Genomic DNA, 15,326 nt, shown 5'->3' on the forward strand with positions numbered 1-15,326 from the left:
AAAATTGATGGTAAAAATCTGAGACTTTACAAATGTATGTCTTTCTTCCAATTTTCAATATGATTCATGATTTTTATTTCTATAGAACTGTGTGTGTCACTCTCTCCCCTAAAAAATCAGTAATGCCAAATCTGGTTCTTCTAGCCATTTATACATCTTAAGGTATCCTTTTAAAAAATTTCTTTAGCAAACATATCTTTTTTTTTCTTCCTTTTAGTTCAGATATAAGGATATTTTTCCCTTGATGATGAAATGTCATTAGAATGTATTCTGATGCTGAAGTCTGCTTATTATTTTTCTTCTGGAAACTAAATATCAATTTTTAGTTTTTAGGCTTTAAGTTCTGGAAAGTTTTCTTCAATTACACTCTTGATAAATTTCTACCTTTTGTTTCATATCCTCCTTTAGGAAATCTGATTAATCTTGTGTTGCTTCTTCATGTTCTGTCTTCTATAATTTTGCTATCCTCTCTTGAATTGTCATTTTTTATTATTTTCTTTTGCAGCTTGTATATGTATAGAGTCTGTTTTCTGTTCCATAATCTGTTTTTGAAACATTACTTCTACTACTCATGATTCTAATGAGTATTTGTCATAGAATTTGTCCTGATCTCATTTCACAACTGCTGCTATTGTCTATCTCCCTGAAAATAGATTACAGATATTTCCAGAAGATTTGATGTTTCATTTTTCCTTTCTATAAGGAAAACCAAGCTGATGGATTAGAACTGGTGAAATAGAGTTGCTCTTCCATTTTTTGCATTGACACTTCCTTATGGAAGTCAGATTGCTTTCCTTTCTTGCCCACATTTTCTTTAGCTTACTTTGATAATTCTTAGTGACGTGGTAGGGCCATTGCCAATAAATAGTGGAATTCTCACAGTCCTACCAGTTGTTCTGGTTGGCCATAGGAAAAACTGCTTTAAAATCTCATTCTAGTTATTTGCTTTCAGTGGAAAACTCTACACATCTGAGGTTGGGCTTACCTGTAAGCACTGTGGAAGATCAATGACTGTGAATGATAGCAGAGAGCCTTGTTCACTTCCAACCACTTGATCTACTCAATTGTCAATCAAGTGCGTCCTTGCAGACTTCAAATTACAGGCTACTTTGAGGCCTCCTTTTTCACTGTGATCATCCATTTTAAGAAATTTGAAAGCATTAAAAAATAACATTGGCTGCTTCGTTAAATCTCCTTGAGATCAGCCTTGAAGATGGACAGTAATGATGCACCTGTGAGTTATATGGTTGTGATCGCTCCTGTCCCATCTGTTGCCAGGACTGATTTGAGGAATCTGACCATTTAAGCAGGTTATTCTTTCTCTTATTCCTCTTATCTGGCTCCATGTGTTCCATAGACTCTGCATAATTACTTGGGGGATGACTTAAATTATTAAGGAGAAAAATATAATACCGATTTTGTAAAAGGGAGTTTGGGTTAGATTATTTTAATAATATCCCTTAACAAATTTGCTTCTTGGTGTCCAAGCCCATTTGCGACATGACTGATGCCTCTTCCATCAAGAGGTGAAATCTGTTTTCTCAGACCTTGAATCTGGCCTGGCCTCATGACTTGTTTTGACCAATAGAATGCAACAGAAGCAATGTCATGCGTCCTCAAGGCTAAGCCTTCAGAGAACTTGCCTTGACTTTCACTCTTTTAGGTCATCACTGGCTTCTGAACAAACCTGGCTAGTTACTTTTCTCTGCAGAGAGGAAGAGAAATCATAGGGAGAGAAAGACCCAGTAGAGCGAGTGAGTCTCAGCTGTTTCAGTGCAACCACAGCATGTGTCACTTAATAACAACACATTCTGAGATGAGGCCTGGCGGGGGGTTGGGTGGAGGCATGAGGAGGGAGAGCATCAGGAAGACTAGCTAATGGATGCTGGGCTTAATACGAAGGTGATGGGTTGATCTGTGCAACAAACCACCATGGCACACATTTACCTATGTAACAAAACTGCACATCCCTCACGTGTACCCCAGAACTTAGAATAAAAGTTGAAGGGAAAAAAATACAGTCTGAGGAAGGTGTCATTAGGCAATTTCATCATTGTGCAAACCTAGATACAGCCTACTATACACCTAGGCTGTATGGTATAGCCCATTATACTAGGTCATAAACATGTATACTGTGTTACTGTACTGAATACTATAGGCAATTGGAACACAATAAGTATTTGTGAGTCTAACCATATCTAAACATAGAAAAGGTACCATACAATACAATATAATAATCTTATGGGACGACCACTGTATAAATGGTTCATACTCGACCAAGACATTGTTATATAGCACATGTCTTAGTTGGATCCAGTTTAACTATCAGCTGAATGTAACCTCATGGCTGGACCACCCAGCCAACCAGCAGAATCCTGAGATGTAATTGTTGTTTTAGGAATAGTTTCTGACAAAAACACAGGAAACTAGGAAAGGATTTAGCCCAGAGTTTCCCAGAAAGCAGAGAACCTGAGGCAAAAGCTTATTCATACCTACTTTCCAGGGAAGCAGGGAAGGAGAGAAAGAGACAATACAGGGGTGTGTTACTGAGAAAGTGATCAATTGGTTACATCATTTTGGGAAAGCATCTTCTAAGAGGCCATTTGAATTGCTACATCACAGGATAGTGCACTCTGGGGAGAGGTAAAGGAGAATGATTTATCTGCTGGCTCCTGTCTTCCATTAACCCACTAATTTTAAATTTATACCTTATAAAATGTAAACTGCTTCATTCTCCTAGTTTCCCATTTGCAAGAACTGAGTGGGTCCTGGAGAGTTTCACCTTTAGGTCCAATAGAGATATCTCAATGTGAGGGGAATTGCTCATTGCAAACTGCTATACAGTTATGCCATTTAAAATGAGTTGGAGCCTATTCAGAGTTGGTTCCTGTAGCAAAATCTGAGTGTGTGGGACAAGAGGCCAGAGCCCCAGGGTCAAGTAAGGCCAAATAGATCAGAGGTGGTACATGTGTCTGACATAGGATGCAACAGGTATTTGGTACATTAATACTGATTGAACCCATAATCAATCAGCAGTTCCTACCTGTATTAGTTTGTTCTCACATTGCTATAAAGAAATACCTAAGACTGGGTAATTTATACAGAAAAGAGGTTTAATTGGCTCATGGTTCTACAGGTTGTACAGGAAGCACAGAGGCATCTACTCAGCTTCTGGGGAGGCCTCAGTGTGCTTTTACCCATGGCAGAAGGCAAAGCCAGAGCAGGCATCTTATATGGCAGGAGCAGGACCAAGAACAAGAGGGAGAAGGTGCTACACACTTTTAAAACAACCAGATCTTGTGATAACTCACTTACTATCGCAAGAACAGCACTGAGGGGATGGTGGTGAATCATTCATGAGAACTCTGCCCACATGATTCAATTACCTCCTATCAGGGTCCATCTCTAACAATGAGGATTACAATGCTACATGAGACTTGGGACAAGGATCCAAACCATATTACTATCTAATATAATCTAATATAAACCTATTGTATTAGTTCATTCTCACCCTTATATAAAGACATACTTTAGACTGGGTAATTTATAAAGAAAAGAGGTTTAACCAGCTCATGGTTCTGCGGGCTGTACAGGCTTCTGCTTCTGGAGAGCCCTCAGGAAAGTTACAGTAATGGTGGAAGGTGAAGGGGAAGCAGGCACATCTTACATGGCCAGAGCAGGAGGGAGGGAGGGAGAGATGGGGAGAGGGAGAGACAGAGAAAGGGAGAGGGAGGGAGAGACAGAGGAGGCGGGGGGCAGAGAGAGAGAGAGAGAGAAAGGGAGAGGGAGAGAGAGAGAGAGAGAGAAAGCACGGAGGTACTACACAATTTCAAACAACCAGATCTTGGGAGAACTCTATCACAAAAACAGCAAGGGGGAAGTCCACCCCCATGATTCAGTCACTTCCCACCAGGTCCCTCCTCCAACACCGAAGATTACAATTCAACATGAGATTTGGGTGGAGACACAGAGCCAGACCATATCACCTATCTGATACAAGACTGTAGAAGCCTATAACAAAACTACACACATGCATACCCTAAAACTCTGCGATTACAATGATATGACTTTCATCAATCTGTATTTAGATAATTTTTAAAGATGTTTTTCTCCCTCAAAAATATGGTGTTTCTATTTCATTGTAGAAGTAATGTCAGAAGACAAGATTACAACAAATGTAAAGATCGAATTGGCTTGTATTGTGGTTCTAGAATCAGGCAACGCCTTATTCTATAAAATTGAATGGTCTGTTGAGTTCAGCAGAAGAGGCTGGCTTTATAGGCAGGAAAAGGATGAAAAAAGCAAAAACAGAACAAAAAGTGGATTGGTTATTTCAAAGTTACTTTTCTTACAAGGCTAAAATAGAACTTTCTTCTCATGCTGATGGATTAACTAGAATTTTCTATTTTTGTTGTTTTGTTTTTAAACTGGCCTGTTTCAAAGTTTGGTATGCTCATGTGGCCCTTAGCACAAGACTTCTGGTTTGGTCTGCTGGGGCCTAGCGCAGAAAGCTGGTCCAAAACAATGGCCTCCCATGTACTTTATTTAATAGTAATATATGCTCATTGTAACAATTCAAACCAGAAACACATCGCATCCCTTGATATAATTTATATTAACAGTGTGGTAGAATAACTTATGCTTTCCCAAGCTTTGTATATGTGTAGATTGATAGATACGTGCATAAACCCACATGTACTTGTGGTTTTAAAATTTTTTAAACAGGCCGGGTGCGGTGGCTCACGCCTGTAATCCCAGCACTTTGGGAGGCCGAGGCGGGTGGATCAGGAGGTCAGGAGATCAAGAACATCCTGGCTAACATGGTGAAACCCCAACTCTACTAAAAATACCAAAAAAAATTAGCCGGGAGTGGTGGTAGGCGCCTGTAATCCCAGCTACTTGGGAGGCTGAGGCAGGAGAATGGCATGAACCCGGAAGGCGGAGCTTGCAGTGAGCCAAGATCGCACCACTGCACTGCAGCCTGGGTGACAGAGCAAGACTCCATCTCAAAAAAAAAAAAAAAAAATTTTAAACAAAAATAGGGTTTGACTACTTATACAGTAACTTGCTTAATTCTATTAAAAAATGTATCATGATGAAACCACTTTGGAAATCGGTGTGACAGTGATATGACTCAGTTACTGTACTGGTGTATACCCAATGTCATGCGCGTCCGTGTGAAGAGACCACCAAACAGGCTTTGTGTGAGCAATAAAGCTTTTTAATCACCTGGGTGCAGGCGGGCTGAGTCCGAAAAGAGAGTCAGCAAAGGGAGATAAGGGTGTGGCTGTTTTATAGGATTTGGGTAGGTAAAGGAAAATTACAGTCAAAGGGGGATTGTTCTCTGGTGGGCAGGAGTGGGGGTCACAAGGTGCTCAGTGGGGGAGCTTTTTGAGCCAAGATGAGCCAGGAAGAGAATTTCACAAGATAATGTCATCGCTAAAGGCAAGGACCGGCCATTTTCACTTCTTTTGTGGTGGAATGTCATCAGTTAAGGCGGGGCAGGGTATTTGCACTTCTTTTGTGATTCTTCAGGTACTTCAGGCCATCTGGGCATATACCTGCGTCACAGGGGATGCGATGGCTTGGCTTGGGCTCAGAGGCCTGACACCCAAGAGAAATGAAAACAAATGTCCACATAAAAATTTGTACACAAATGTTCATGGCAGCACTATTCATAATTGCCAAAAAGTATTAACAACTTAATTTTCCATCAGCTGATGAATGGATTTCTTTTAAATGTGAAATATTCATACAATAAAATATTATTTGTCAATATAAAGGAACCAAGTACTGAAACATGGTACCTCTGTGAACCTTGAAGACATATGAAGTAAAAGAAGCCAGTCACAAAAGATCACATATAATTCCATTTATATAAGATGTCCAGAATTAGCAAACTCACATGTTATAGACTGGATGTTTGCATTCCCCAGAATTCAGATGTTGAAATCTAACCCCCAATTTGAGGTGGGGATTTGGAGAGGTGATTAGGTCATGATATAGCAGGACGAGCAGCAGACAAAACTCCTCAGACACCGAGTTACAGAAGGAAGGGGTTTATTCGGCCGGGGGCATCGGCAAGACTTCTGTCTCAAGAGCTGAGCTCCCTGAGTGAGCAATTCCTGTTCCTTTTAAGGGCTCACAACTCTAAGGGGGTGCACGTGAGAGGGTCGTGATTGATTGAGAAAGCAGGGGGTACGTGACTGGGGGCTGCATGCACCGGGAATTAGATCAGAACAAAACAAGATAGGAATTTTTACAGTGCATTTCTATACAATGTGTGCAATCTACAGATAACAGAACCAGTTAGGTCAGGGGTCGATCTTTAACTACCAGGCCCAGGGTGCGGCGCCGGGCTGTCTGCCTGTGGATTTCATTTCTGCCTTTTAGTTTTTACTTCTTCTTTCTTTGGACGCAGAAATTGGGCATAAGACAATATGAGGGGTGGTCTCCTCCCTTAATGAGGGCAGAGCCCTCATGAATGGGATTAGAGCCCCACTAAGAGAGGCCCCAGAGACCCCCCCTTGCCTCTTCTACCATAAGAGGATGCAAGGCAAAGACCATTTATGAACCAGGAAGTGGACCCTCAGCAGACACCAAATCTGCCAATATCTTGATCTCAGACTTCCGGTCCTAAAAAGCCATGAGAAATAAATTTCTGGTGTTTATAAGCCACCAATCCAAGGTATTTTGTTACAGCAGAATGGACTAAGACACCATGAGAGACAAAGTAGACTAATGGTTGCCTGGGGCTTGGTGGTGTTGGGAGGGTGAGAAAATGAGGAGTTTCTGCTAATGGATACAGGGCTTGTTCTTGAGGGATGAAAATATTCTGAGAGTAGCACACAGGTCTGTGAATATACTAAAAACCACTGAACTGTATACCTTAAAGGAGTGGATTTTATGGTATGTGAATTATATATCAATAAAGTTGTTAAAGATGTATCATGAACATTTCACAGCTCATTACATGCAAACTAGTGCATTCTTTTACGTAGTTGCAAAACAATATTCTGTATTCTGCATCTGGTACAATTTATTTTAGCATTTTTATGTTAATTGCATTCTATTTTGTTTTTCCAGTTTTTTGCTATTAACAATGCTCCAATAAAATACTACTGTAGGTAAATGTTTTTGCCTAAGTTAGATAAGTACCACTAAAATTGTTGAATTAAATTGTATGTACATATTTAATTTTAATAGATGCTGCTAGATTGATTTACAAAATGAAAAGAGCAATTCACCTTGATACCAATAGAGAAAATGAGACAGTCCATTTTCTTATACCCTAACCAGCACTGGATGTAATCAATCTTTTTAACTGTTGCAAATAGGCCAATAACAATGAGTCCTTGTTGTTTTAATTTGCATTAAAAGAAATTTAGTGAGATTAGACATGTTTTAATATATTAGATATTTGCATTTTTCTTTTGTACATTTTCTTTTATAATATTTAGTCAGGTTTTACTAGATTTTCTTTGGTACATTTACTAATATGAAGGGTTTTCTAGTATAGTCATGCTATGAACCCTTTGCCTGCTGTGTTTTCCAAATGCTTTTTCCCCAATCTATCTTTCGGTTTTGGCTTTGCTCAGCATCTTTTACCATATGAAAAGTTTTATTTTTTATTTATTTATTTCTGAGACAGAGTTTCGCTCTTGTTGAGCAGGCTGGAGTGCAATGGCACGATCTCGGCTCACTGCAACCTCTGCCTCCCAGGTTCAACTGATTCTCCTGCCTCAGCCTCCTGAGTAGCTGGGATTACAGGCATGTTCCACCATGCCCAGGTAAAAAAGTTTTATTTTTTATGAGGTAATGCTATCATTTTTAAAATGCCTTTTGTGTTACCTTTCTTGCTTAAAAATTACTCTCCCTCTCCACCTCAACCCTTGCTAGGCTTTAAATGTGTCCCCCAGATTTCATATGCTGGAAACATAATCCTCAAATTCATATGTTGATCAGAGGTAGGACCTTTGGGTGGTATTCAGGGTAAGATAAGGCTGTCAGAGTAGAGTCCCTGTGATGGGACTGGTGGCTTTATAAGAAGAGAGAGAAATCTGAGTTGATATGCATGCTTTTGCCCTCTTGTCACTTGAAACCTTCTGATATGTTCTGAAGCAGCAGGAAGGCCCTCACTGGAAGCTGAGCGGATGTCAGCACATTGCTCTTGGGCTTCGCAGACTCAAGAACCATAAGCAAAATAAACTGATTTTCTTTATAAACTACCCAGTCTCTGCTATTCTGATATAGCAAAAGAAAATGAACTAATACAACCCCCAATATTATATTAATAAAAAAAGTATATGGTATTATAGTAAAAAAAGTATATGGTATTATAGTTTCATTTTGAACAATCAGATCTTTAAATCAATTTTTTAGTAAGATGTAGAATAGGAGTCATTTTGAAGTTTTCCAGTGAATAGACAATTGTGCCCTGAAAATCTATTCAATAGTCTATTCCTAACTTTAACTGTGTCTTAATCCCATTGCTTCTTGCCTACTCAAGGAATTTTTTCTTGTTATTTTTTTTGGTCATTAGTCATTTTTTCTTCTCTAATGGATTATTTCCACTAGTTGATGAATATGCTATAATATCTCCTATATTAAAACAAAACAAGCCACTTGGACTGCAAATCTCCCTCTAGTTATCATTTTGTTAGAGTAAAACTCCTAGAAATAATTGCCTGTTTTCACAGTCAAAACTTCTTTACCCCATTCTCTCTAGAATCCACTCCAATTGGTTTCCTGCCCACCACTCCACTGAAACTCCTCTCATCAATGTCATTTACTTCACATTGCTGAGAGGCAACCTAGCCTCAATATGTATCTTGAACACTGAAAACCAAAACCATCCATCCCCCACAGCTTACTGTCTATGTTAACATGACTTTACTGTGGTATTGTCTTCATTAATATAGTTCTATCAGGTGACAGTTGCCCAGCAAATAACTTTATTAATTATAAGAATTTCCCCCAAAGACCCATCAACTCTTCAACAGTAAACATTAACCTGACTCTTCACACTTCTTACCTCAAAATCCTCATCTTGTTATTTCCACAAATCCTAAACTATTATCTCATGATCGTTACCCACACCTAATCTAGCAGTTCCTGCATGGAAAGAACTGCCTTAAATCAAACTTCAAATTTTTAATAAAATTTGATCCTGCTTTCCCTGTTTTACCAATCCTCCTCTTCCAATTCACAAGATGTGGAGGTGGAAGACAGCAATATTGATAATCCTTGTCCCATGTAGTCCTAGGCTAATATGTATGGTTTATGTCTTAGGTTTTAAATAGAAGAGTAAAAACTTTTTTAAAAAGATAAAGGCTTATAGAATACAAAAACATTTTTTGTATAGTTGTACAATGTATTTTAAGCGAAGTGTTATTATGAGAGTCAAAAAGTTAAAAACATTACAAAGTAGAAAGTAGAAAATTACAGTAAGCTAGTTATTGAAGAATTTCCAAAAATAAATTCAGTGTAGCTGAAGCATTCAATGTTTATAAAGCTTATGGTAATGTAATGTCCCAGGCCTTCACATTTACTCACCATTCTCACTGACTTACCCAGAGCAACTTCTAGGACTGCAAGCTTTATTCACGTTAAGTGCCCTATACAGCTATACCATTTTTTTTTCAATCTTTCATAGCATGTTTTTACTGTACTTTTTCTATGTTTAGATATGTTTAGATATACAAATACTTATCATTGTGTTATAATTGCCTACAGTATTGAGTAGTCACATACCATACAGGTTTGTAGCCTAGGAGCAATAGGCTATATACCACATAGTCTAGGTGTATAGTAGGCTATACCATTTAGGTTTGTGTAAATACACTATGATGTTCACACAATAAAATCACCTAATGACACATTTCTCAGAATGCATCCCCACAGATAAGCAACTTGTGACTGTCTTTGTATATTGTCTTGCTCATCTACTAAAATGAGCATTCCCTGAGGACAGATTTTGCCTGTCTTGTTCTCTATTGTATTCTAGTAGATGGCACTTAGTGTGCACTCTACAAATATTTTTTGAATTGACTCATTAAATTAGCCAATTTTTGAATTGACTAACTAATAAGCTATTTAACTGAAATTTCATCTTTTTCATCCAATAAGTTACTTAGATCTGTTTTTGGACATTCTGATCTGTTCTACTGATCTATTCTTATCTATTTCTGGGTCATTTTTTTCATTACTAGAAGTTGCAAGTTTTAATATTTTCAAAACTGTCATATATGGCTTATCAAATCTAATCTTTTTTATCATTTTGTATAGTTATATAAAATACCCTTTTGGAATTAAATTTATATATTAATTGGAAAGGCTTAATCTTTTTTATATTAAATCTTACTCAGGAACATGCCATGATACCTCAGATATTCAGGTCTTTCCAGTTTTAGAGGTTTCATACTTTTTCTTGGATATTCCGTAGTTCTTATCACTAGTATATATTCTTTTTATTTTTATTTTATTGCTAATATTAATAAAAACTCTGGGTTTTTATATGCTCTACTTACCCTTTTATCCAACGGCCTTAGAGTTTTTAAAAAAATATTTCAAATAGGTTTTCTAAAACTAAACTTTATTTTGGAATAATTTTAGATTTCAGAAAATATACCCCACACGCAGTTAATCCTATTGTGAATCTTACATATTTGTTGTAACTCAGAAACTAACAATGGTACATTACCATTAACCAAAGTACAGACTTTTTGTAGCATTCACTAGTTTTTCCACTAATGTCTTTTTCTGTTCCAGGACAGAATCTAAGAAAATACATTTAGTGTCCATGTTTTCTTAATCTTCTCTGGTCTATGATAGTTTCTTAATCTTTCATTGTTTTGAGGAGTCTATGATTAGGTGTTTTATAGAACATTCTTCAGTTTCTATTTGTCCAGTGTTTTCCCCATGATTAGGTTGTGGTTAGTGCTCTTTTTACTGCCTTATATCAGGAAGTGCATGCCATTAACATGATTACTGATGTTAACCTTGATCATCTGGCCAAGCTACTGTTTGTCAAGTTTCTCCACTGTACAGTGACTTTTTTCTTTCTATATTCCATTATTCAGAAGAGGGTCACTAAAACCAGCCCACACTCAAAGCAGGGGAAGATAATAAGCTCTAACTCTTAACAGAGAGAATATCTATGAGTCGCTTTTGGAATTGTTCTATAAGGAATATTGCCCTCTTCTATTTGATTGTAGTCATTTATTCAATTAATCATTTCCTTATATATGTACTCATGGATATTTAAGATTTAGTTATAATACAATGCTATGCTACTTATTTTGTTGCTTGAATTATTCTGTTTTGGCCATTGGTAGTTCTTTCAGGTTGGCTCCTGTCTCCCTTTGATATATCGTCTCTAAGAGGTTTTTAGATGAACTGCTTGAATTTTGTTACATATACAGTCACATAAACAAGTAAAATTTGCCTTTTCTGGTTCTGATTTTAATGACTATCTCTGTCCTTGGCTATCGAAAGTCTACATGTTCAATGGACTGTAGTTTCCTGTGTTGCAGAAGAGAATTTTGATGCTACTTGAATCCTCTTAACTTTTTAAGTAGTCAATTCTCTTTGATTGGAAACTTGTAAAATATGCCTTTTATCTTTGGAGTTCAGGAATTTCACTAGCATATCTAGGTATGTGTCTTCTTTCATTAATTTTGTCTATGATTTAGGAGTCTGAAACCTCACATTTGTTCAGGTCCAGAAGTTTCCCTTGAAACAGGGTCTCATTCTGTTGCCCAGTCTGGAGTACAGTGGTGTGTGATCATAGCTCCCTGCAGCCTCAAACTCCTGAGCGCAAGTGATCCTCTTGCCTTAGCCTTCTGAGTAGCTAGGACAACAGGCACACACCACCACATTTGGCTTTTTTTTTTTTTTTTTTTTTTTTTTTTTTTTGTAGAAACAGTCTCATTATGTTGCCTAGGCTGGTCTCAAACTCCTGGCTTCAAGTGATCCTCCTGCCTTGGCCTCCCAAAGTACTAGGATTGTAGGTGTGAGCCACCATGCCTGACGTTTTCTTGTATTTATTCTTCAAATATAACTTATATATGATGTGTTTTTGCACCTTAAAACTTAGTTTTTCATATTGACTTTCTGAATCTATCTTTTACAGCCCTGATCTTTTTACTCATGCTTTCTATGATTTTATATTTATGCTCTCTTATGGTATATTTCTTCTGTTTTCCAGAACAATCAGGCAGTTTTCAGCTGTGACCATTCCCCTATCTCTTGATTTTTTTTTCTTTTTGGATGGAGTCTTGCTCTGTCGCCCAGGCTGGAGTGCAGTGGCGCGATCTCGGCTCCCTGCAAGCTCTGCCTCCCGGGTTCATGCCATTCTCCTGCCTCAGCCTCCCGAGTAGCTGGGACTACAGGCGTCTGTCACCACACCCGGCTAATTTTTTGTATTTTTAGTAGAGATGGGGTTTCACCATGTTAGCCAGGATGTTCTTGATCTCCTGACTGTGTGATCTGCCCACCTTGGCCTCCCAAAGTGCTGGGATTACAGGCGTGAGCCAGCACACCAGCCCTCTTGATTTTTTAATATCCGAAAATATGTTGAAACTTCAGAGAAACAATTTTATGTACTCTATTTATATCCAAGTTTTTTTTTTTAACATTTTTGTTAAAGTTACATTTATTCTTTTAATTCTGATATCACAGGAACCACTTACCCTCACTGGCTTAGTGTCCCTTGTGTTCATTTTTAACCTATTGTCTCCAGACTGTCTTAGTTCATTTGTGCTGCTATAACGAAAATACCATAGGCTGGATAGCTTATAAACAACGAGTTTCTCACTGTTCTGGAGGCTGAAAAGTAAAAGATGAAGATGCCTACAGATTTGGTGTATAACAAGCACCCATTTCCTGATTCATAGAGCACCATTTCTTGCTGTGTCCTGGACGTGGCGTAAAGGGTAAGGAAGCTCTCTAGGGTCTCTTTTATAAGAGAGTTGAATTTTTTAAAAAAAATCCACTAGATCCATTTATGAGGGCTCCACCCCAATAACCCACTCACCTGCCAAAGGCCCCGCCTCTTTATGCCATCATCTTGGGTGGTAGGATTTTAAAAACAAATTTCGTGAGTGGAGGGACATGAACATTCAGTCTATAGCAGGCTTCAGGCCCACGCTTCTATTTTCTGCTTATTGAAACTAGGCCTGAGCTTCTGCAAACCTTTTTCCGCTTTTCCAGCAGGGTCTCTGCTCAGTTTTGCAAATGAAAGGACACGGAGGGAGACATAAGAGACACACATGTTCCTGTTTGCTTCCTGTTGTGTCAGCTCATCAATGCTTCTGTTTTCTGGCAGCGACAGGTGACTTCAGATCTCCCTTTTATTCATACTCCTGGAATCAGTCTCAGGGACCCCACGGCACCAACTAGCCAGCACCTTTCTCCTAGCATTTTGAGCTTCGGTTCCACACAACCCCTCTATAAGCTTTTATTATTTGCCATATAACATTGCTGGTAGGTGAACATCTTGATCTAAAAACAGAGACATTTCATATGATTCAAACCAGGACTAGTTCCATAACAGTGTGAAATGAAAATGAGGGTCCCTTGTTCAAAAATTGTGAATAAGACAGTGAAAGCAGAACATAAGCCAGAACCCTTCTGGGTTGCACACCCTTGAAGCTGGCTCTGGCTCGAACTAATAGATTCAAATAAGGTCAACCTCTTCCCTTAGTTCACCTGGCTCTATGGAATGGTAGCTGCCTTTGGTAGTCACTGTTTCTGTTCTGTCATTTTTTTTTTTTTTTTTTTTTACTGTTTCAGTTCTCCAATACCTATTTAATCCGTTGTTTTTATTACATTATTTTTATTAAAATAACTAATGTGATTTCTTTCTTTCCTGAGTGATCCCTCCTAGATGCTTATGATATTTATTTGACTTCTCATGTCAGCCATTGTGCAAACAGACACCCTTTATGTTAAAATGGGGTGCTGTGGGTTTTCAGGGGTATCAGGAAAGTCCAATTTTTCAGTAAGAGGGTGTCAAAACATTTAAGCCAGAAACTTAAATATGGAGACATGCTCAAAACAGAACAAAACAAAACAAAACACACAACAGGTTAAACATATTTCTTTGCTCTTACCCAAGTTCAGATTTTGGTATTCTGTTAGCGTGTGTTTCCTACAGAAATTGTTCTACCCAGATGTAGATTTGATGTTAAGTGATATTGACATTAAATTCCAGCATATGTAAAGGACTAGCAATACTGCAAACTTTTTAAAGACCTTGCTAAAAATCTAGACTCCCCTAACCAAAAGTCTTTGTACATTAAACCAGCACAGTTATTCTAGAGAACAACAGTAGTACCTGTGGACGGTTAGATGCCTGTGGCCTGCAGAGCCAGAATACGATATTTGATTTGGCTCTTAAAGAGAGTGTCAATTTCCAGAGCATTAAATGGGGGCCTATGTTTGTTGCTAAACAATTAGACACGTTGGCTTGCATTCTCATGCAAGCCCTGCATTAATCAAAGCCTGTTGTAATCTAACTGCTGATTGTTTTGAAAGATGAGGAGAGTGCATCTGTGTTCCAATGAATCTCATGCATTCAAATCGCTCTTAAAACAATGAAAGTTAAGTCACGGCAGCTGAAAAGCAGCAGCTTTGTACCTGGGAACACTAATATGCATGAACATACCCCTCATATGGATGTGCTTGGTGGAGAAATGTTTTTATCTTGTTAGGGAACACGCATTAATGCAAATTTGAGAATAAGAAGTTATAATCATTAAAGGCAATTCCGTTTCTGAGCTACTTACAGAGACAGAAAATATTGCAGAGCTTTTATAAAACTGTAAATTACATCTGATTTGAACTTCATTTAAAACTCCAGAGTGAGAGAACTCTGCGTTTCCCGTTAAATACAAAAGCTTAAATGAGAATTCAGCACTCAGGAGACAGCTGACTGACAATACCCAATCTCGCTGACGCTTGAGTGGGTACACACCAGTACAGTTAATCAAAACTCCACTCAGCTGCCAGCTCTTTCGGCATTCTTCCGAGCCCAGCAGAGAGGATTCAGGACAGGGGATTCACCCGTCAAAGCTTCAGCTCTGCTTTCCTTGACATTCCAAGCAGATTAGTAAATGACAGATTTCTGCAGCCCAGTAACGGGTCCAGCATGATTCGACGGCAGAGATGACAAGCAAATCTGTAGTATCAAGTGTTCACGGCCTCTTGTTCCATCAGTACTGGCAAAGCTGCCACCAAGGTTATTGGAGTCATATGTTTGGGGGAGAAACATTTTGTTTCAAACCATGTGACAGGAAAGGAGAATGAGTCTACTCCTCACTGAC

This window comes from Macaca fascicularis, chromosome 14 (assembly GCF_037993035.2).
Source record: "Macaca fascicularis isolate 582-1 chromosome 14, T2T-MFA8v1.1".
Classification (NCBI taxonomy): domain Eukaryota; kingdom Metazoa; phylum Chordata; class Mammalia; order Primates; family Cercopithecidae; genus Macaca; species Macaca fascicularis.